The sequence below is a fragment of the Panthera tigris genome, chromosome A2 (assembly GCF_018350195.1).
Source record: "Panthera tigris isolate Pti1 chromosome A2, P.tigris_Pti1_mat1.1, whole genome shotgun sequence".
Classification (NCBI taxonomy): Eukaryota; Metazoa; Chordata; class Mammalia; order Carnivora; family Felidae; genus Panthera; species Panthera tigris.
Window position 1 is genome coordinate 144,138,683 of NC_056661.1, and position 22,486 is coordinate 144,161,168.

The window sequence follows — 22,486 nt, forward strand, 5'->3', positions numbered from 1 at the left end:
TCACATGGCATCAGGCCGAAGCAAATGCAAAACTTCTCTATAGTAGTATCTTCAGTATAGGCCACACAGGATTCCTACAGCTAAAAGTACCCTAAAGATTTTTTTTTTAATAGAACTTTAAAAAAATACAGTCATCTACAGTCATCAAGAAGCACCTGGGTGGATCAGTCGGTTAAGCATCTGACTTTGGCTCAAGTCATGATCTTGCAGTTTGTAAGTTTGAGCCCCATGGTGGGCTCTGTGCTTACATCTCAGAACCTGGAGTCTGCTTTGGATTTTGTGTCTCCCTCTCTCTCTGCCCCTCCCTGCTCGCACTCTCTCTCTTTCTCAAAAATAAATAAACGTTAAAAAAAATAATAAGTGAAAAATACAGTCATCAAAATTTAAAACTCAGTGAACAACATCAATGATAGAATGGATAAATTGTGGCATGTTCATACAATGGAATACTCTAAAGCAATGGAAATGAATAAATTGTTGCTATGCACAAGATCATGGCTGAATAAAGACAATGCTGAATAAAGAAGGCCAGACACAAAAGAATATGTACTATATGGTTTAATTTATATAAAGCTAAAAGCCCTAACATATGGTGTTAAAAGTTGTGATAGTGAAGGAGGGGACAGTGATTGGGAGGGAGGACGAGGGAGGTTTCTAGGGTGCTGGTAACATTGCATTTCTTGACCTGGGTGGTAGCTACATGGTTATTTCACTTTGTGATAATTCATTGAATTTATGATTTGCTCAAAATAATAGCAGGAAAGGAAAATGTAATAAATATCATAGAAAAGAAAGGATAAATAGAAAGCACAGTAAAAAATGGCAGAAATAAATTCAAATCCATCAGTAATCATATTAAAGTGAATGAGTTACACTTACCACTTAAAAGACAGATTGTCTGTTGTAGCATGTTTCCAGGATGGCTGTTAGTTCATTTCCTTTATACATATGCTATCCTCCCACCCAAAGTTTGAGTTTATTTGTCTACACACCTTGAATCTGGGCTGGCTTTAGTGACTTGTTTGACCACTAGAAGGTACTAGAAGTGACATTTTGGGACTTCCAAGGCTAGGTCATGAGAAGTTTTTGCAGCTTCCATCTGGCTTCTTTGAACATTGTTTTTTGGAATGCTCTCCCATGGAACACAGTTTGGGAACCCAGCTGCCATGCTGTGAAAAGCTCAAGCCAGATGGAGAGGCCCAGCTGAGCTCCCAATCAGCAGCCAGCGTCAACTGCCAGCCATATGAATGAGTGAAGAAGTCATCTTGGACCTTCCAGTCTCAGCCGACACCATATGGAGAAAAACCCAGGCACCAGGCATATGGACCCGGTCTAGCCATCTTCAGCCATTAGAGCCACCCTATGTGAAGCCCCAGATGTCACGAAGCAGACACAGACCATCCCCGCTATACCCTGTCTGAATTCTTGACTCTCACAGTCATGAGCATAAGATGATTGTAGTTTTATGATGTTAAGTTTTGGAGTATTTTGTTTATAGCAGTAGATAATTGAAACAGAATTTGGTACCTGGAAGTGAGGTGCAGCTATAACCTAAAATTTAGATTGGCTCTGGGACTTGGTGGTGAGTAGAAGCTGGAGGCACCTTGAGGAGACTGTTAGTCAAGGCTTGAAACACAGCGAGAAAAGTATTATTGGAGGCTGGGTAACAGGGAACCTTTGTTATATAAATGGTACAAGGTTTGTTAGCACTGTCATATCTGGTAATGTGGAAGATAGAAAATGTATCCAATGAATTGGATTTATCCAAAGAGATTTCTAGGCAGAATGTTGGCAAGTATTACCTAGCTTCTTCTAACTGCCTATGATAAGGTTTAAGTATAGAGATGAATGAGGTAAAAAATGAGCTATATTCAGTTTTTAATCAGAACTTGCAGGGGGAAATGTTTCTAGCCCAGGATCTATTGTGTTATGAAATAAAACTTTTTTCTCATTTCCAGTTGTTCTAAATGACCAATGACTTAAAGAAATGGCTTCAAAACAAATAAAATTCAAGATGCTGCCAATAAAACATGGCCTCATAGTAAAGATCTCAAGCGTTCAAATATAAATTCCTTTGTTAAGACTTCAGAAAGATATGTCAGTGTTTCATAGAATGTTTTAGCTAGATAAAAAGATGCCCAAAGACCTTAAAGGAATACCTCTTAGACTCTTCTCTTTTACATAATAGGACCTTAAGGATGTTTTCTTACAGTAGCCTCAGAACACAGAACTTAAGATCGAGAAAGAAGGTTGGTGTGGCTCTGTCTCCTGGAGTGAACTCCTGTAAGAGTCATAGAAAATCTACAAGGTTTTTAAATAGTACTAATAGAAGCAGCTTCAGCTTGGATTAAGGAACAGAGACAGTAAAAACTGAAAATAAACCTTTGGATTTCTAATCATCTACAAGCGGGAAGCAGGCTGAGAAGGCTACTCTATTGCAAACATTAACCATCTCTTACGTAAAAGGAAAGATGATTCAGAGGTGGAGCCAAGAGTTTTGGAGAATCATTCACAGGGAGTAGGTTTGGGCTGTTATCAAGGAACTGGTGACATGTGTCTGATTAACTTTCAGAATTGCTATGGACCAATAACTGCTATGTGTTTCTTGTTCCTTCCCCTTCTTCCTCATAGTTTGAATGAGAGTGTTAATTGTGGTTATCCTGAGTCAGTCTCACTGTTGTACGTTTGTATGTTGGGTGTGTGGGAGCAGATAATTTGTTTCTTTATTCAGATCAAGAGGAACTATACTCCAGTAGCTGTACCTGAGGAACTGCATCTGAGGAGCCTCAATCACACCTGGACCTGAATTAGATAATCAAGATTCTGGACATCAAGCTGATGCCATTATGAGATGAGACTTTTGAAGGTCTTAGAAGAGGGTGAGTGTGTTTGCATGTGGGAGGGACCTGCTGGGACCAGAGGGTGGAACGTGGTAGCTTTTCTTCAAAGTGGCCATTGTCAGTTTCTTCCTTGCCATTCAGAGATGGAGTCTATTGTTCTCCCTTTGAATCTAGACTGGCCTTAATGACTTACTTGACCAATTGAATGTCACTTTTTGGGCCTTCTGAGGCTATGTTATAAGAAACTTTGCAGTTTCTGCCTATGCCTTTTGGAATACTCACTCTCAGAACCCAGCCGCCATACTTTAAGAAGCCTAAGCCAGATGGAGAGGACACATGTAGGCACTGGTTGATAGCCCCAGTGAGCTACCAACAAATAGCATCAACTGTCAGCCATGTGAGTGAGTGAAGGAAGCATGTTGGACAGTCCAGCCCTAGCAAACAACACCTGGAGAAGAACTGGGGTCTCAAATAGCTCCTGTTGAGACATCCTAGCCATCTTCATCTGTTCAAGTCATCCCACCTGAGGTCCCAGACATTGTGGATCAGAGACCTGCTGTCTCTGTTGTGCCCTGTTAGACTTTGTGGCCCACGGAATCGTGAGAATAATAAAATGATTGTTGATTACCACTAAGCTCTGGGGTAGTTTTTTATGTAGTAATAGATGACTGCAACATCTTTAGGTTGAATATAAAATAATCCAGCTCTATGCAGTTTGTTAAGAGGCATACCTAAGAAAACATAAGGAATCAGATTGAAAGTAAAGTATGGAAAAACATATTCTAAAAGAAAGCTGATATAGCAGGGCATCAGTAGGCAAAATTAACTTGAAGGCAAAAATCATTATTAGAATTTTAAAAGTCACAAAAAAATTATAAAAGGAATAATTAGCCAGGAAGCCATAATAGTTCCAAATCAGTATGCATCCAATACAATGGCCTCAAAATATATAGATAGAATATAGATGGAAAGAGTATATATACAATTATAGGAAAATTGATAAAATCTACAAACAATATTTTAACGTATTTTTCTCGGTGTTTGGAGGTCAAACAGATAAAAAATTTGAGAAGATTGGAACAAATGACCACCAAGCTTGATTTGATAGGCCTGTACAGAATCCTGCACATAATAGATGAGAATATACTTTGTTTTTAAGCAGTTTTAAAAAAAAATTGAAAAAATAATTCATAAAGCAAGTCTCACCAAAACCAATGAATGGATAGTTAAACAGACTATTCATCCTAACAAAGATCGAAATTAAGCCAAAAGATGATCAAAATAACTATGTATTTGGAAATTTAGAAGCATACTTCTAAGTAACTCATAGGTCAAAGAAGAAATAGTAATACAAATCAGAAATAAAACTAACTTACCAAAACTAACTCAAGAAGAAATGAAGACCTGAATAGACCTATAATTGTTACATATATTGAATTTAGTAAGTAAAAATGTATTTAAGGTATGCAATTTGAAAAGTTTTGACGTAGGTACACAACTGTGAAACTGTCATCACGGTTAAAGAATGTATCTATCCCCTCTGAAGTCTTCTGCCCCTTCCCACTTAACCTTATCCCCAGGCAGTTACTAACTGCTTTATGTTACAATAGATGAGTTGGCATTTAAAAAATAATTTTATATAAATCATGTAGTGTGTACTCTTTTGGGGAGGGGGTTGTTACAGTTCTTCCACTTAGCATCATTATTTTGAGATTCATTCATGCTGTTGAGTGGTCAAGGTTCATTCCTTTTACTTCTTAGTAGTATTACATTGTAATGGTTAGACCACACTTTGTTTTTTTACCTGCTGGCAGACATTTGGGTTATTTCCAGTTTGGGGCTCTTAGCTGCTATGAACATTTGTGTACAAGTACTTATAGACAGACATATGCTTTCATTTTTTTGAAATGATACATACATACATACATATACATATATGTATACATATATGTATACATATACATACATACATACATGTAGGACTGTAATATTTAGATCACATAAGTATGTTTAACTTTAAAAAAACTGCCAAATTGTTTTCCAAAATGTTTTTGCCATTTTACATTCCCACCAAAAGTATGGGAGTTCCTCCACATCCTTGTCAACGTTTGGTATGGGCCATCTTTATTTTTAGCCATTCTAATAAGTGTACAGGACTATACAGCATGTAGTTGAATTTTGCTTTATTAATGCAAATGATAATCTCTCTTTCAATTGACCATTTATATTTAAGGTGATTATTGATATAGTTAGGTTTAAATCTACTGTCTTGCTGTTTTCTATTTGTCCCATCTGTTCTAGTTTTATTTTTCCTCTCTTTCTGTCTTATTTTGGTGTAATTTTTTTTATCATTCACTCTTAATTTCTTTGTTGGTTTGTTTTGTTTCAGTGGTTGCTTTAGGATTTGTAGTACACATCTTCAGCTTATCATAGTTTGCCTTTTATTTTTTTTTTTATTTTTTTTTTTTTAACGTTTATTTATTTTTGAGACAGAGAGAGACAGAGCATGAATGGGGGAGGGGCAGAGAGAGAGGGAAACACAGAATTGGAAGCAGGCTCCAGGCTCTGAGCCATTAGCCCAGAGCCTGATGCGGGGCTCGAACTCACGGACTGTGAGATCGTGACCTGAGCTGAATGAAGTCGGACGCTTAACCGACTGAGCCACCCAGGCGCCCCCATAGTTTGCCTTTTAATGATGTGATACCATTACACCTGTAGTATAAAATGTTCATAATAGACTGAAAAAAGTTTACAATAGTTTTAGACCATAGAAGAAATATTTCTCTCTCTCCCCTCAGACTTTGTGATATTTTTGTGATACATTTTCTCCTGTTATTATGAACCCCACACCATTTTTGTATCAACAGTAAACTATCTTAGAGATTTACATAATAAGGACAAAAATTTATATAAATACTCGTAGTTATTCTTTCTGGTGTTCTTCATTCTTTTGTACAGATTCAGATTTTTCATCTGGTATTATTCTTCTCAAAAGGATGATTATTTCAGCATTCCTTCTCATACAGGCCTACTGGTAATGAATTCTCCAGCGTACCTGAAAATGTCTTTGTTTTTGAAAGATATTTTTTCCTGAGTATAGAATTCTAGATTGACAATTTTCTGTTTTGCATCCCCTTAACGCTGTTGCTTCACTGTTGACGTTCTCTGATGAGAAATCTGCTGTCATCCTTACCTTTGTTCCTCTATACATAATGTGTCTTTTTTTTCTGGCTGCTTTTAATATCAGTGCTTTTTTTTTTTTTTTATCAGTGGTTTGAACAATTTGATTATTATATTATTGATGTAGTTTTTCTTGTGTTCTTGTTGGGGGTGCATTGAACATCTTAAGCCTATGGGATTATTGTTGTTTTTTTTAATCAAATTTGGAAAAAAGATTTTCCCACTTGTTTTTAAAAATATTTTTCTGTCTCTGTTCCTTCTCCTTTAAGAAAATCGAAGTAACAAATATATTAGGCAGCTTAAAGTATTCCCGCAATTCACTGATGATCTTTTTTTCTTCTTCTTTTTTCCTCTGTGGTTCATTTTTTTTAAAGTTTTTATTCATTTATTTTGAAAGAGAGCGAGAGAGAGTGGGGAGTGAGGGGCAGAGAGAGAAGGAGAGAGAGAATCCCAAGCAGGCTCTGCACTGTCAGCAAGGAGCCTGATGCAGAGCTCAAACTCATGAACTGTAAGATCGTGATCTGAACTGAAACCAACAGCCAGATGCTTAATGGACTGAGCCACCTAGGCACCCCTTCTCTGGTTCATTTTGGATGGTTTGTTTTGTTGTGTCTTCCGGTTCACTTATCTCTTATTTGGTTTTATCTAGTTGCTATTAATCCTATCCAGTGTATTTTTCATCTAAGACAGTGTACATTTAATCTCTAGAAGTTTGATATAGGTCTTTTTTTTTTTTAATATATATTTTTTTAATTTTTGAGACAGAGAGAGACAGAGCATGAGCAGGGGAGGGGCAGAGAGAGAGGGAGACACAGAATCGGAAACAGGCTCCAGGCTCCGATCTGTCAGCACAGAGCCCGATATGGGGCTCGAACTACAGACTGTGAGATCATGACCTGAGCCGAAGTCATACGCTTAACCGACTGAGCCACCCAGGTGCCCCAATATAGGTCTTTTTTTTAATATTTCCCATGTTTCCACTTAATTTCTTGAAAATGGAATACAAATATAATACCTGTTTTAATGCCCATGTCTGCTAATTGTAACATTTGTGTCAATTTTGTGTTGGTTTCAGCTGATTCTCCTTTATGGGTCATATTTTCCTGTTTCTTTGCATGTCTGTTAAATTTGGATTCTAAACATTGAATTTTACCTTGTTGGGTACTGGATCTTTTTCTTTGTTCTCTATCACAGCCAAGTTATCATTATAGTTTGACCCTCTCTGGTCTCCCATTTAGGATTTGTTAGGTTGGGCCAGAGCGGTTTTCCTTCTAGGGTAGTTATTTCCCAAGACCCTTCTGAATACTCTACCCAGTGCTCCATAAATTGGGGGCTTTTCCATTCTGGTTGGTATTCCTGAATGCCATTCGGGAATAGGAATTATTCCTGTTCTATTTGAGTGTGACAGTGTTCCCTCTAATCCTTTGAATGGTTTCTTACAAGCATTCACTGGTCAGTACTCTGCTGAATCCTTAAGGGGTACCGACCACATATTTCCAGAGTGCTCTCTGTGCAACCTTCTCTTCTCTAGCACTCTTTCCTGCAAACTGTATCTGCCTTGGGCTCCCCAACTCTCAGCTTTATCTCCTCAACTAAGGTAGTCTGCTGGGCTCTACCTGGGTTCTTTCTCCCTGAGCTGCGCCTGAAAATGGTCTCAGGGTAGTAAGTCGAGGCATTCATAGAACCATTTCACTTGTTTACTGTCTCTCATGGATCACTGCCCTTCATTCACTGCCTGAGCAGTGTCTTCAAAACTATTGTTTCATATATTTTGTCCGTTTTTGTTTGTTTGATTCAGGCAGGTAGGTGTATATTATACCTGTTATTCCTTACTGGCTGGAAATGGAAATCTGCTATTTTCTGTACTTTTTATGTAGTTAAAATGTATTGTGATAAATACATAAACCAAACAGATATGTTTGTCAAAGGTGAAGTAGTGATTAGTATTTTTCAGACTTAAGTCAAACTTTACCTTTTTTTCCTCAAACGTTTTGAGAGACTAAAATTTTATATTTCAGGTATTTTTTAGGTAGTTTCTTTTCATTCCAGTAGAATTCAGTGATTATCTCTTTTTAAGATTTATTTTTTTTAAGTTTATTTATTTTTTTAGTAATCTCTACACCTGACATGGGGCTCAAACTGATGACCCAGAGATCAAAAGTTGCATGCTCTTCCGACTAAGCCAGCCAGGCGCCCCTAGTGATTATCTTTAAAACAAAGAGATTTATTATGTTCTATTATTGTATGAAGAGAGCAATACTTCTTGTACTACAGGCCCTGAGGCCTGAACTCAGTATCGCTATCTTGTTTCATATTAGCTTCCAAATACCATCAGGTGGTCATTTTTTACTTTAAAACCAGTCTACTAATCTGTTCTGATTTGATCCTGTGACCTCAGGGAAGAACCCTCGTAGCAATAGAATAAAGAAACATTTCACATCTGAGGCTTTAAAAAACAAAATGAAGATCCAAATATTAAAATCATTTTAATATCTTTAAACCCTTCTACAATGGAGTCATTTTAAGAAAGAAAAGGAAAGCACTGTCTTCTAGTTAATGAATTAATTTGAATACTATTTTATTATAAATAATCAATTTCCAAGATTTCTTGAGGTAGGAAGACTGTGTTCTAGCTGGATAGTTTAAGGGAAGTGATAAGGACATGAATTTTGCTTCGTGGAAGTAATGAAGGAAAGAAGATAAGGGGTTGGGCTTGATTTTGAATAGAGAGTGATTCTGAAGTTAAGTTGAGAGTTTGTCAGTCTTCTCAGAGGAGAAGTAGGGTCATCTAACAAGAGTGAGGAATAGGAGAGACAGAAGAATCTTGGAGTAGCTGTTTGGGGGCCATCCTGAGGCAATGTATTCTCACTTTTCTGGGGGTGAGGATGAGGAATTCTCTTGGAAGATTCTGGCTTGTTATTTTCACTCTTGCTTTCTCTTTTCTCTGTGTTCAGTATGTAATTGTTGATTAACTGAAAAGAAGTGGGAATGAAATTTTTTTAAGACAATTTTTTTTTTCAAAGCAGGAAAGTATAGCAAGAAATAAAAAAATTTTCAAATGATTAGTTTCTGGAGCTTTATTTTTCGCCAAATGGAATAGTGTTGTTTTTATTGTATCAATTTATAGCTCTAGGAAGGTAGACAAATGCCAGATTTTTTTCTACAGTATTTTTATAAAAGTGATATCTAGTTCAAATGCCTTGGAGTGTAAAAGATTAGAAGACATGATACAGAGGTGCCTGGGTGGCTCAGTTGGTTGAGTGTCCGACTCTTGATTTCAGCTCAGGTCATGATCTCATGGTTTGTGGGTTCAATCCCTGCATTGGTCTCTGTGTTGACAGTGCAGAGCCTGCTTGGGATTCTCTCTCTCTCCCTCTGTCTCTGCTCCTCCCCTGCTAGTGCCCTCTCTCTTTCTCAAAAATAAATAAATGAATTAAAAAAAAAAAAAAAGACGACATAATACAGAAGGGTCCAATGCTGCTAAGGAGTTCATGAGGATGGGATAGTCAACTCTAGGTGTTTGCATTTGTATGTATGTTTTTGTAAGGATGTATTTATAGCTAGCATCAGCTGCTACATTTAGAGCTACAGTCTTCTTTTTCTCTCCCATCTTTGGCCTCCCTGATGTACTTTTGTATATAGCCTCCCTGATGTACGTATCGTATGTATGTATTTATCTACAGCTAGCATCCACTATGTTCTTTTATTTCTCTCCTATCTGTGGCCTCCTTGAGTCAGTCTTTCAAGAGTACCCACATTTGTTGAACTGACTTTAACTTCTAAGTTTTTGTTAGGGAACTAGGCAGAGATCAGTGTGTGGAAATTTCTAATGGAGAATCCATAAGGTGAGAAAATGTAGAGCTCTGTGTATTCTGAGATGACCAGCTTTCCTACCTTGACCAGGAAGGTTTATTTTGCCAGTCTTCTCCCGTAGTGTCAGGGAATTGGAATTGAGGACCCTAACGTCCAGCCTTGGCAAGTCTTAACGAAAAGGAAAAATTATTACACAAAAAAGAACTTGAGTCCTTAGGCTTAGTGCCAGCTTCCCGCCAAGAGAAATGTTCTCCCTGACCTTCTAGAATTCATGTGACTAAAATTCTTCGTATCTTTTTATAATTGTGAGCAGTCATACTCTTTCTCTTTAAACGAGGAGACCCCCTTACCCCAATAATTTTTTGGTGTATCAGACTAGTTTTAGAGCAGATACCCTTTGTTGGTCTGAAAATGAAAGAATTGTGTCTCCATAACGTAAAATGTAGTGGTAATATGAGGTAATGTAGTGACAGACATAATTAGGTGGAGTTGTGTGTGTTCTAAAGCAGTAGTTCTCAAACTTTTCAGTCTCAGGACTCCTTTAACATGCTTACAATTTGAGGATCTCAAAGAGTTTTTGTGTGTGTGGGTTATAGCTATCAATATTTACTGTATTAGAAATTAAAACTGAGAAATTTATTTTCAATAACAATAATAAGTACATTATATGTTGCTATTTCTTTGAAAGTGAGAGATTTATAAAATATTTTATTTGAAAATAATAAGCTTGGGGCGCCTGGGTGGCTCAATCGGTTAAGTGTCTGACTTTGGCTCAGGTCATGATCTCACGGTTTATGGGTTCAAGTCCTGCATTAGGCTCATGCTGACAGAGTGGAGCCAGCTTGGGATTCTCTCTCTCTCTCTCTCTCTCTCTCTCTCTCTCTCTCTCTCTCTCTCTCCTTCTCTCTCTGCCCCTCCCCCCCACACTTTCTTTCTCTTTCAAAAATAAATACATAAACTTAATAAGCTCAGTACATGTCAACAGAAATAATTCTATGAAAAATAACTATATTTTTCAAAACAGAACATTGAGTGGGAAGAACGGCATTGTTTTGTGTTTTTGCCAATCTCTCATATCTGGCTTTATTAAAAACAGCTTGAATTTCTTATCTGCTTTTGCATTCAGTCTGGTGCATTGCCACACATCATGTATCCTGTGGAAAACTCCACTGTGCACTTAGGAGCTAACGAGAGTAAAAAAGACAAATATCATCTTAGTATGATCACAAAAATACTTGTGATCTCAAGCACCTCCTGAAAGTGCCGTATTACATTCAGGAGTTTTTGGAACACTGTTCTCAAACTGTTTATGTGTTGGGGAAAAAGAAACACAAGAGTTTTCCCCATTGGGTAAGGCAAAATTTTCCACATGTTTAATCAGTACTGAATGTTTAACCTAGTTAATTAAACAGTATAACATTCAGACGCCAGAATTGAAGTGGGTGTTACAGTAGAAACCTCCAAACACTGAACTGGGAGTCAATCCCAGTTCATGTGCTTTTTAAAAGTAGTTGTTTAGTGTTTTTGCAGGCTTTTGTTAACCAGTGGGAGAAGAAAATTGAGCCAGATCCCTGGGGCAGAACCAAAGAATTTTAGAGATTAAAAGTGACCTTTAAATATATGTAATCTAGTCATAGAATTTTAGACTTTCAGTTTTGAAAAATATCTGAGAGGTCATCTAATCCAGTCCTTAAGCTCTTGAATAATTATAACTAGTACTTATGATGTACAGGCTGAGTGCTTTATCTGTACTGTCTCTCTTTCTCATCATTTTGAGCTATACTGTTTCTTTTTAATGTTTTTATAATAGAAAATGTCAAACTTGAACCCACCTTCAACAATTGTTAATTCATGCCCAAATATTTCACCTCCTTCCCTGGATTACTGAATACAGCTTCTAGACTTTTATAATTTTACCTATATTCTTTTCTTGTTTATATCTCTAAAAAATAAGCACTTTAAATGAATAACCACAGTTCCATTATCATGCTAAAAAACTTAACAGTAATTCTTTAATAGCGTCAAAAACCCATGGTTTGCATTTCCCTGATTGTGTCATTCATACATATATATATATTTTTCAGTGTGTTTAAATTGGGATGCAAATAAATTTTGTGCTGTGCAGTTGGTTGATTTGTCTCTTAAGATACTTCCATCTCTTTCTCTTTTTCTTCTCTAATTTTTTTGTTGTAGAAACTGGGTGATTTGTCATGTAAAGTTTCCTTGAGTCGGAATTTTGCTGTTGTATCTCTCTGATGTCTTTTAACATGTTCCTTTGTCCTCTGCATTTCCTGTAAATTGGTACTTAGATTTAGAGGTTTGCTCAGGCTTCTTCAGAGTGGTGAGTGCTTTCATCAGGGGGTGCATAATGTCTCTCTTTTTGTGATGTTAGTAGCTATTGACGATTTTTATTTAGATCTACTAAATCATTAAGAGCTCCAAAATGATGAGATTCAAACCTATCATTATTTATTTATGACATGTAATACTTCTATAAAGAGAAACTTCCCCTTATCTATTTGATTGCCCTGTAGTTTTTATAGGACATCAGGATGAATGCTTGATTCTTATATATATCAATTTTCAAAATAATGACTTGGTTCACTAGCATTATCCAATGGTGCCTGATTGGGGTCTTTTTTGCTTTGTTTTGTTTTTGGTATCATTATGAACTCCTAGATTTTAAATTATTATTTTTTTTAACTTTAAGTAAACTACTCCACACATGATTGTGGCTCGAATTCATGACTGAGCCAGCCAGGCATCCACAATATTTTTTAATATGTTTCAACCCATTGCTGTTATTATTACACATTATTATTACACATTATTCCTCTTCTGGAATAATGTAATGATTTTACATATTTGTTTCTTCTAAAAGACAAAGGTTGAAGATGAGGACATGTCTTAGCCATCTTTGTGTCCCTGATACCTAGTGCATGGCTTTCAATAAATACTTGACAAATGAATGTTGTGAGCAGCACTTAAAAATAATGAGCTTATTTTAGAGGCATGACAGAGGAACGATGTCCAAGTATGGCTTCCCTGCTTGATCTGAAAAAAGGTGATGTAACAATGAAAAATATTTTGGGTGAATGTGAAAGAAAAAGGTGTTTTTTATTTTCATTTTTATTTTAGCTCTTTTTTCTTTTAATGTTTATTCATTTATTTAGAGAGAGAGTGTGCATGTGTGAGAGGGAGAGGGGCAGAGAGAGAGAGAATCCCAAGCAGGCTCCTCACTGTTAGCGTGGAGCCCGACATGGGGCTCGAACCCACAAACCGCCAGATCGTGACCTGAGCTGAAATCAAGTCAGATGGTTAAGTGACTGAGCCAGCCAGGCGCCCTCGGTAAAAGTGTTTTTAAAAAGTAAATGTTAGGGGTTCCTGCCTGGCTCAGTTGGGTAAGCGTCTGACTTCGGCTCAGGTCACGATCCCACAGTTGGTGGGTTCGAGTCCCACATTAGGCTCTATGCGGACAGCTAAGAGCCTGGAGCCTGCTTCAGATTCTGTGTCTCCCTCTCTGTCTGCTCCTTCCCCACTCATGCTCACTCACTCGCTTGCTTTCTGTCTCAAAAAATAAACATTAAAAATTTTTCTTAAAGTGAATGTTATTTAATTGCTATTTGTTAGCAGATCTAGAGTTTTTTAATCCATTGTTTCCAGTGAATTTTTTCATTATATTTTTGTTCAAGGGATAAATAAGAATCTTTGTTTTTACTTTTTTGCTAGAAGTAACATTTAAAAGCATCCTCTCTCTTCCCCATTCTTTTTTCCCTTAGTATAAATGGCAAAGAATATTCACATCATCACAAACATGTTCTCCAAGAGTTTATCCATTTATTTTACATCTTCCCCCACAAAATTATAGGAAAGTGAAGTAGAACTAACTTTAATTACCCACAGTATGTTATAGATATCATTTATTCTTACCACAACCTTATTAAGTAGGTAGGATTATTATCATCCTCCCCATTTTATAGGTGAAGTAATTGAGGCACAGACATTAAGTAACTTGCCCAAGGTCACACAACTAGTGAATGTTAGAGCCAGGATTCAAATTATGCATTCTTTCTCCAGAGGCTTTGCTGTTAAATTGCCTTTAGTGACTTTACCACAGACTCTTTTGCAGTATGGGATGGTGTTCATAAAAGGATTTTATGGTCATGTAATAAAATTCCTCACAAAATCTGCCATTTTATAACAATAAGTAATTATGGCTAAGCCGGTTTTTTCTTTTTTTGAAACTTTATTCCCAGAAGAAATGAATCCTATTTTTTTCCCTAGGTCACTGTTTTATAGGTAATATTAAGGCAAGTAAGTACGAACTGTTAAAGAATAAGTTATTATTATAGTCTGTGAAAAAATTAGAATTCACAGAATTTGCAAATCTTAAACATTTTAAGTAGGAACAGTGCTTATTAACATAATTTGTTTGCCGTCACTTTCCCTGTGATTAGGCGATTATAACTTGCTTTGTGTCGGTACAAACATGTTCATACCATTCTCATGCATGAGCCCCAAAGAGGCACTTGTTCTAGTTTCTTCTCTCTCCTTGCTTCCTTCATTATCATGAAGTTATGCAAGATAAAGAGAAAATAACTCATAAGCACTATAATAACCTGTAATTGTCACAGCTGAGGCTGTAGCATATATAATAGAGTTTACTGGTTGTGCAAAATTTCTTGCTGACTGCTATATGTCACTTCCTTCTCTCCCACTCAGTAAGACTGATATAATACGAGAATGACAGTGACATCAGTAGGGAAAACTTTGCATCTAATTTAATTTCGTCATAAAAAGGTACTTAAGTATTTTTAGAAATAAGTGTATTTGGGGCACAGTGTTACAACTTGGCTTCTAGATTGAGAAACATTCCTCTTAAAGCATATTGCTTAGCCACTTTTCTTCAAGTCGATATAGCAATAACATCTAGTAGCATTCTTTTCTTATTTTTTCCTATCTTGGAAACTTTAGTTTTGGGAAGCTCAGCTTTAATGGTTGAAGAAAAGGAATTTTTAAAAAAGGATACCAAGAAATAACAGAATACTACCTTTATTATAAGTAATATTGTGCTGATTTGCCAAGACTGAGGAGTAAAAAAATATTCTTGCAACACACGAAAGTTATATGTGAATATGTATGTGTGTCCCTTCAAAGAATATCACTGTGTGGATATGGCTTTGAAAATATTCTAGTAGAAGCCATGAATTGGTTATAACCACATAATAAAATTTATCTGAGGGAATCTAACACACAAAACTTTTTTCAAACAGAAAAACAAAAACAGCAACAACAAATTACGTTCTTATAGGTTAGGGCTTAACGTGTTGAAGTCATTCAAATATTTATAGCAGTTGTGTCTTAACTATTGAAATGTAGTATAATCCCCGGAAGGAGGTGGCTTAGTGTGAATTTATATGTGGTATTGGGAATAAGACTCGGATATGATTTGTTCTAATCTAAGAAATTTGTTTTAGGGACTGTTAATTCACTTTTAGGAACTTCATAGTCATGTTATTATTCATTTATTGGTTATGAAAAGTGCTTTATCCCATTTGGCTTGTTTGGTAGTAGAGTGGAGAAGGATTGTTTGGATTAATGTTCATATTATTTCTTTTTGTATGGATCTATCCATTACAAAGATATATAATGTGTAGGGAATTACAAGACTGTTAACAACATAAATTATTATCTGTGGGAAAAGTAACATTATTTCACCTCTTCTTTATTGAGAGACTGAGTGGTATATTCTAGCTGGCATTTCAATATATGTTTAATTGTTACAACAATTAATTACTTCGTGTGCCCATGATAAATGTTATTTATTTAGACACATTTGCCGTTTTCTATTTTTTTCTTAATTGGTTTGACTGCATTTCTAAAATCTGCTCATTAGACTGACAGCCAAAAAAATCCCACATGTCTGAGAGAAGTGCCAGGTAAGTGTTAACACTCCAATTTCCCTAATCCTTATCCCTTAGTTTTTAGGAGTCGCTGAAATGAGATGAGTTAAACCCTCTCAAAGAGGCTGGCAATCTGTTTAGGACTATTCTAGGGAAAGGAATTAACATTTGAGTATCTTTTATGTATCAGGTGCTTGACACCTGTTAACCCATTTAATTCTTAGAATTCTGTGACGTAGATGGTACACCAATTTTATAGATAAAGAAATTGAGGCTAGTTGTCAATTTACCCTAAGTCATATGCCTTAAGGAGAAGAACTGTCATTTGAACCCATCTCAGTCTCCAAATATCTCTTTCTACTACATCACGTGAATCTGTGTCTACTGCACCACTGTATCGTCAATACATGCTGTGTTCTCTTAGTAAATATTTCAGTAAGTTGGGGCAGATAATGGGATTAGTAGACATACTAAGAAGATTATAAAGATATATAATGTATAGGAAATCACAAGACTGTTACGATAACAATATAAATTATTTTATTCTTTTAAAGTAGGCTTCATGCAGTACAGAGCCCAGTGTGAGGCTTGAACTCATGTCTCTGAGATCAAGACCTGAGCTGAGATCAAGAGTCGGACTTAGGGACGTCTGGGTGGCTCAGTGGGTTAAGTATCCAACTCTTGATTTCGGCTCAGGTCATGATCTCATGGTTCATGAGGTCAAGCCCTGATTCTCTCTCTTCCTCTGTCTTTGCCCCTCCTCTGCCCACACTCCCTCCTTCCCTGCCTCCCCCGTCTCTCAAAATAAATAAATAAACTTTAAAAGAAAAGTTGGACTTAACCAACTGAGCCACCAGGTGCCCCAAGATAACAACATAAATTACAGTTTTAGATCTACCACCTATTATGTATCCTTGGGCAAGTGATAAATTGCCTTTATTGCAGTTTCCCTGTGTGTAAAACAAGGGTAGTATCTGTTCCACCTTCCCAATGAGGTGTTGAGAGAGAGAAAGGGAGACGGATGTGTGTGTGTGTGTGTGTGTGTGTGTGTGTGTGTGTGTGTGTGTGTAAAGCCTCAATGATCATAAAACTTGACAAATGTAAAGTATTCTATATTATGATTAATAGAGTCCTGTAGCTTGGTCGATTGGTATCATTCTTTCAACTAAGGAACAATTAGTTGATCTTGGCCATTGGAACTCAAAGAAATAGCATCTGTCAGTCAGTCATTTCTTGGAAGGAAGAATTGAAAAATGGCACAGCAGTTATTCTCCTTGACCTCTTTCTCTGAAAGGGAATTTGATTAGGCAAGCTGGTTTCATAATAGAGTAGAGCTTCTCTCTTCTCTCCAGGGAATTGAAGCTGAGCAGCCAGACTTGTTCTGTGAAGCTAGAGCAATCCGGTTTTAAAGGATTTAACTAAATTTATTGTGATTAAGGTTTTATGAGGGATGTACATTGCAGAGCAGCAGCTTTAAAAATGTTATGTATGAGTCAGTCTATATCCTTGGTTGAGAACAGAAAACAACTAGTTTAATTAAGCTCAGGGAATAGTTCTCAGCAACTCAATAGCATCTTGAAGAGAAACTTAGATTCTGGAAACAGAAAAAGAGGCGGTAGGGGGACCAGTTGTATGGAGTATAGAATTGAGTCCTCATCCACGTGTTATTTGGTATTTCTCCAGATCTTTGTTAGTAAGCAGCCTCATCGACTTTTCCCATTATATAGAGAAATGAAAACACAACACTCAGCGCAATGGGCATACAGTAAATATATGAATGTTTAGTAAAAAGAACTATAGAATTACACGGATTATGTCTTTAAGATGAAGGCAGTGAATAGCCAGAGGAATGAGTTTCAGTAAGTATAGGCATCCCTGGAGGGTTATTGCATGCCCTGGTAGAACCCAAGTTGTCTTTAACTAGGAGTATCTTGCTCATTCCTTTCTCCCAACAAGGCCTTGCTGGGGGTTTGTACGTATATATGCAGAGTTAAAGCCACTGGTTGAAGTAATTAGGCCAAAGTAAGGACAAAAGTAGATCGGTTAGTTTTTCTAAAAAAGGCTATCTACATTCACACTGTTACCTTTAATTGTTAAATTGATGCTGGATAAATATATAGCTGATTTAAGACCTTAAGCAAGCTTCTTGGCTGTGCTGCCTCAGTCTTACCTCTTCCAGTATGTGTTACTTAGAGAATCTGACTGGAGATTTGGAAATGTGGTTACAAGAGTCTCACTTTGGGGGAATCATTTAGTATTTCTCAAAACAGATACCTGGTTGAAAGTAGAAAATCAAGGAAATATTAGGAAGAGGAGAGGCTGCATAAAGGGAGCCAGTGAAGAACCATTGTACCTCTTAATATACCATCAACCACAGACTTTCCTTGCAAGTAAGTACTTTCTCAAAAAATCAGAAACATTTCAGGAAGAAAGATAAAATTATCTTTGGTGCCATGTTGGCTTTCATTGGATTTAAGTACTTTGGCTTTCTAGGGTGATCTGTGCAATTGATAGAGAGTAAATGACTGGGGTTTATTCAAATGGAAAGGTTAGGGTGCTTATACCTATATTTTACACAATCTGAAAGGTAAAATAAAAATTTCAGCATCTTCTATACTAGATGGTTTAGAACAATACTTAAAAGAAATCATCTCTGGGGCACCTGGCTGACTCAGTTAGTTGGTAGAGCATGTGACTCATGATCTTGGGGTTATGAGTTCGAGCCCCATGTTGGGTATGGAGCCTACTTTAAAAAATAAATTTAGGGGCGCCTGGGTGGCGCAGTCGGTTAAGCGTCCGACTTCAGCCAGGTCACGATCTCGCGGACCGTGAGTTCGAGCCCCGCGTCAGGCTCTGGGCTGATGGCTCGGAGCCTGGAGCCTGTTTCCGATTCTGTGTCTCCCTCTCTCTCTGCCCCTCCCCCGTTCATGCTCTGTCTCTCTCTGTCCCAAAAATAAATAAAAAAACGTTGAAAAAAAAATTAAAAAAAAAAAATTTAAAAAGTGTTTCTGAATTGGGGTGCTTGGTGCTTGGGTGGCTCAGTTGGTAAGCGTCCGACTCCAGCTCAGGTCATGATCTCACGGTTCATGAGTTCGAGGCCCGCATTGGGCTCTGTGCTGACAGCTCAGAGCCTGGAGCCTGCTTCAGATTCTGTGTCTCCCTCTCTCTCTGCTCCTCCCCCATTCACACTCTGTCTCTCTCTCAAAAATAAACATTAAAAAAAAAAAAGGGTTTCTGAAAATAGCCTTGTAAAGATGAATGTGTAATTTCATATTAAATTAAATTTGCTAAGTTAGTCTTTACTCTTTCCTGGTGAGTTAAAGGTTTTAGAGGCTTTAGTTTATGTTTTTCTTTCTAAGATTTATTGTAAGATATGTCAGCCTTGCTGAAGTAGGTAGCCAATTTGTTAAGACTGTAAATGTATTGTAACCTTGTACAATGCATGACTATAAGGTAGCTGGGGACATGACAGGAAAGGATTATAGAGAGGTGTCTGCTTCAAAGAGAGGGAGCTTCTGGAAGATATCACTATTCATTTATTCTAACTAGAAATTCTTTGTACTGAGTATATCCTCTGGGTAGTGATGGTGGCAGAGGTTGCCTATGAGTCCTTTGCACTTAGTATGCTTTACTTTGAAAGTAAGTTTCATCTTAAAACCTGGCAGAGGGGGCACCTGGGTGGTGCAGTGGGTTAAGCATCTACCTTTTTTTTTTTTTTTAAATGTTTGTTTATTTTTGAGAGAGACAGAGAAAGAACACGAGATGGGGAGGGTCAGAGAAGAATCCAAAGCAGGCTCCAGGTTCTGAGCTGTCAGTACAGAGCCCAACGTGGGGCTTGAACTCACGAACCGTTAGATCATAACCTGAGCTGAGGCCGGAGACTCGACCCGACTGAGCCACCCGGGCACCCCAAGCATCTAACTCTTGATCTTGTCTCAGGCCATGACCTCATGGTTTGTGAGTTCAAGCTCTGAATTGGGCTCTGCGCTGATGGTGTGGAGCCTGCCTGGGATTCTCCCTTCTCTGCCTCTCTGCCTCTCCCCCACTTCTCTCTCTCTCAAAATAAATAAGTAAATACAATTTTTTAAAAAATGGGCAGAGTTGTATATGCTACTGAAATTGGAGATGCTGAAAAAGTGTATGTAGGACAGAGCAACCCCAAAGGGAAAGTCTTGTGGGGAGCTTTGGAAAGCTAGTGAATACTGGGCACTGCGTGCTTTGGGTAGCAGAAGTGTCAGAATTGAGACAGAAAGCTTAGAATGCCTTTGCCTGAAGCCTAATAGAAATAGCCTTCTTTGTCTGGCATACTGCTAGAAATCGCCTTGTAGCTCTGGACTAGTGGCCCAGAAATTAGAACCGCCCTTCTGTTTCCATATTTTGCAGTACATGAAAGAAACTTTTTTTCAAAAAATCATTGAGAAGAATACTTTTTTTGTGAGTTTAGGTAAATAGTGTTTGATAAGGCGATTTGGAGCTGTCATCAAAACCATTACCTGCTTAATAGTCACTTATTCCCAATTTATATAATCAAGTAGCAGGAGAGTAGTAGAGAAGAAGGCCTGAGGTTTGATTTGAGAAGAAAGATGCTAACCTCACTGAGAGTAGATGATCGGAAAATATTCCTGTTCTATTGGCCAGAGAAGAGAAACCTTGATTTATTCTAGTCGATAAAGTAGGTTCATATTCTATAGGAAATGGAATATCCAATAACGAGTGTTCCTATTTCTGATCCCTTAGTGAAACCTGATTTAGCAAGTAGGAGGTAGCCTGGTTTTTACTACTGAACTAGGGGGAAAAATCACTTTGTCCTATCTAAGTTAAGTAAACATTTCAAGGTAAAGATCTGAAGATAGTTTAAATTTTCACTGCAACTCAATCAAATGTTGCTTCTCTAGTTTTGGCTAGAAACTGTCTCCACCTACTGGCCACAATTCACTTGGCATTTCATGAAGACACTTGTCTTTGGTTTGTTTTCCTGGAACATGGAAATATGACAGCTATGGAGGTACCTAGGTAGGGTTGCCATGACTAAATACTGTACCTTTAGGTAGCTTTTCCTAAAACTCCTGCCGAATTTTGGAGAGTTCTTATGCAAGGTCCTTGGGGGATAATTGAAGAGAAGCAGGGTTGAAGACTTACAAGAACCAAATTAGAGATGAACTCTTGTAAGTGGCACATTTGCCACAGTGTGTTTGATATCTGCCATTCTGCCAATGTAATTAAGACTGATTTACTTGTTAAAACTGTTTAAGCTTTGTTAATTCTGATTGACTAAGGTCATCGTTTTCAAAGTTGCTGTTGGTTCAAGCTCTTTGCCCGTTTGGAAATAATTGTCAATGTCATCACTGAATTACACAATAAAATAACTCTCTTGGGGTGTCAAGGGTCAGCAAATTTTTTTTTTAAAGTGTCAAAGAGTAAGTATGTAAAGCTTTGCAGTCCACACAGTCTTGTCGTAACTACTCAGCTCTGCTGTTGTAGCAAAAAAGTAGCCATAGACAATATATAAACAAATCAGTGAGTGTTTGGTTTTGTTTGTTTGTTCCAGAAAGAAAACTTTATGGAAACTGAAATTTGAATTTTATGTAATTTCCATGTGCCATGATATATTATTAATTTTTTTAACCATTTAAAAATGTAGAAACCATTCTTAGTTCGTGAGCTCTATAAAAATAGGCAGTGTGCCAAATTTGGTCTACGGGGCTGTAGTTTGCTGACCCATGCTTTATATTCAGAAACATTTTTTAAAAATCCACTAATAAGTTCTCATATCTCACCAAGGTGATAGTATAGAAGAGAATTTCCCAATCTTTAGGGGGACTTTTATGCTCTTATGACTTGTCAGGAGGGTGTTAGACCTGTTATCACCAACCACATAGTATAGAAATACACAACTTTGTTTATATAGGACATGATTCTTTATCCACATGTATGGATCTGACCTGGTTTTGTTGTATTTCTACAGTTAGGTAATTTAAATGATTTAAAGTATGTTTTAGCATCATTGCATATGCAGGAGAAGATTCTTTATGTGAGTTTAAAAACCAGAATCATTCAGATTATTGGAGTTATTCTAAAAGATAAACCATTACTATAATAAAGAATAATTTACTGTAATGAGGGGCATGTGGTATATGGGTTGCACAATGTGGGCAGGCTGGTGTGGATTATTACAGACAGTTTCAGCGATGTTCTATGGTCATGTAATGGTTCTCAGTCTGTTACATTTTGGGAGATAAGAATTTTAAAGCACTGAGTTACAAATACTGTTCATTAAAAATAGTTGATTATTGGGGCACCTGGGTGGCTCAGTCACTTAAGCGTCTGTCTTCAGCTCAGGTCATGATCTCACAGTTTGTGGGTTTGAGCCCTGTGTCGGGCTCTCTGCTTTCAGCGCAGAGCCTGGAGCCTGCTTCAGATTCTGTGTCTCCCTCTCTGTCTCTGCCCCTCCCCTGCGCTCGCTCGCGTTCTCTCTCTCTCTCTCTCTCTCTCTCTCTCTCAAAAATAAATAAATAACTTAAAAAAATAATTCCTCCTCTTCTTAAAAATAATAGTTGGCCATTTTAGTTAATCATCTGTAAATACTTCCAACCCCCTTGGCTCTTACCCTCTACTAGTTCCCAAATTCCTAGATTACTCCTATAGTCAGTCTGCCTTCTCTCTTTGTCTGCCTATGCGACTGAGTGCTTTGAAGTTATAGAATTGCTGCCCCTCTAAATTCATGTGTCTAAACTCCAACCTCATTTTTTT

At 37.3% G+C, this 22,486-nt stretch overlaps 1 protein-coding gene and 1 long non-coding RNA gene across 5 annotated transcripts in view; both read left to right on the top strand.

Moving 5' to 3' along the window:
• Nucleotides 1-3,474, top strand: part of LOC122234679 — an 18,546-nt gene extending 15,072 nt beyond the window's left edge. Inside the window, exon 2 of the long non-coding RNA XR_006212579.1 lies at nt 2,732-3,474. This is a non-coding gene — a long non-coding RNA (uncharacterized LOC122234679). The remainder of the gene's footprint in view (nt 1-2,731) is intronic.
• The window catches only part of AHCYL2 (adenosylhomocysteinase like 2), a 165,145-nt gene that overhangs the window by 39,076 nt on the left and 103,583 nt on the right, over nt 1-22,486 (top strand). The window lies entirely within an intron of this gene.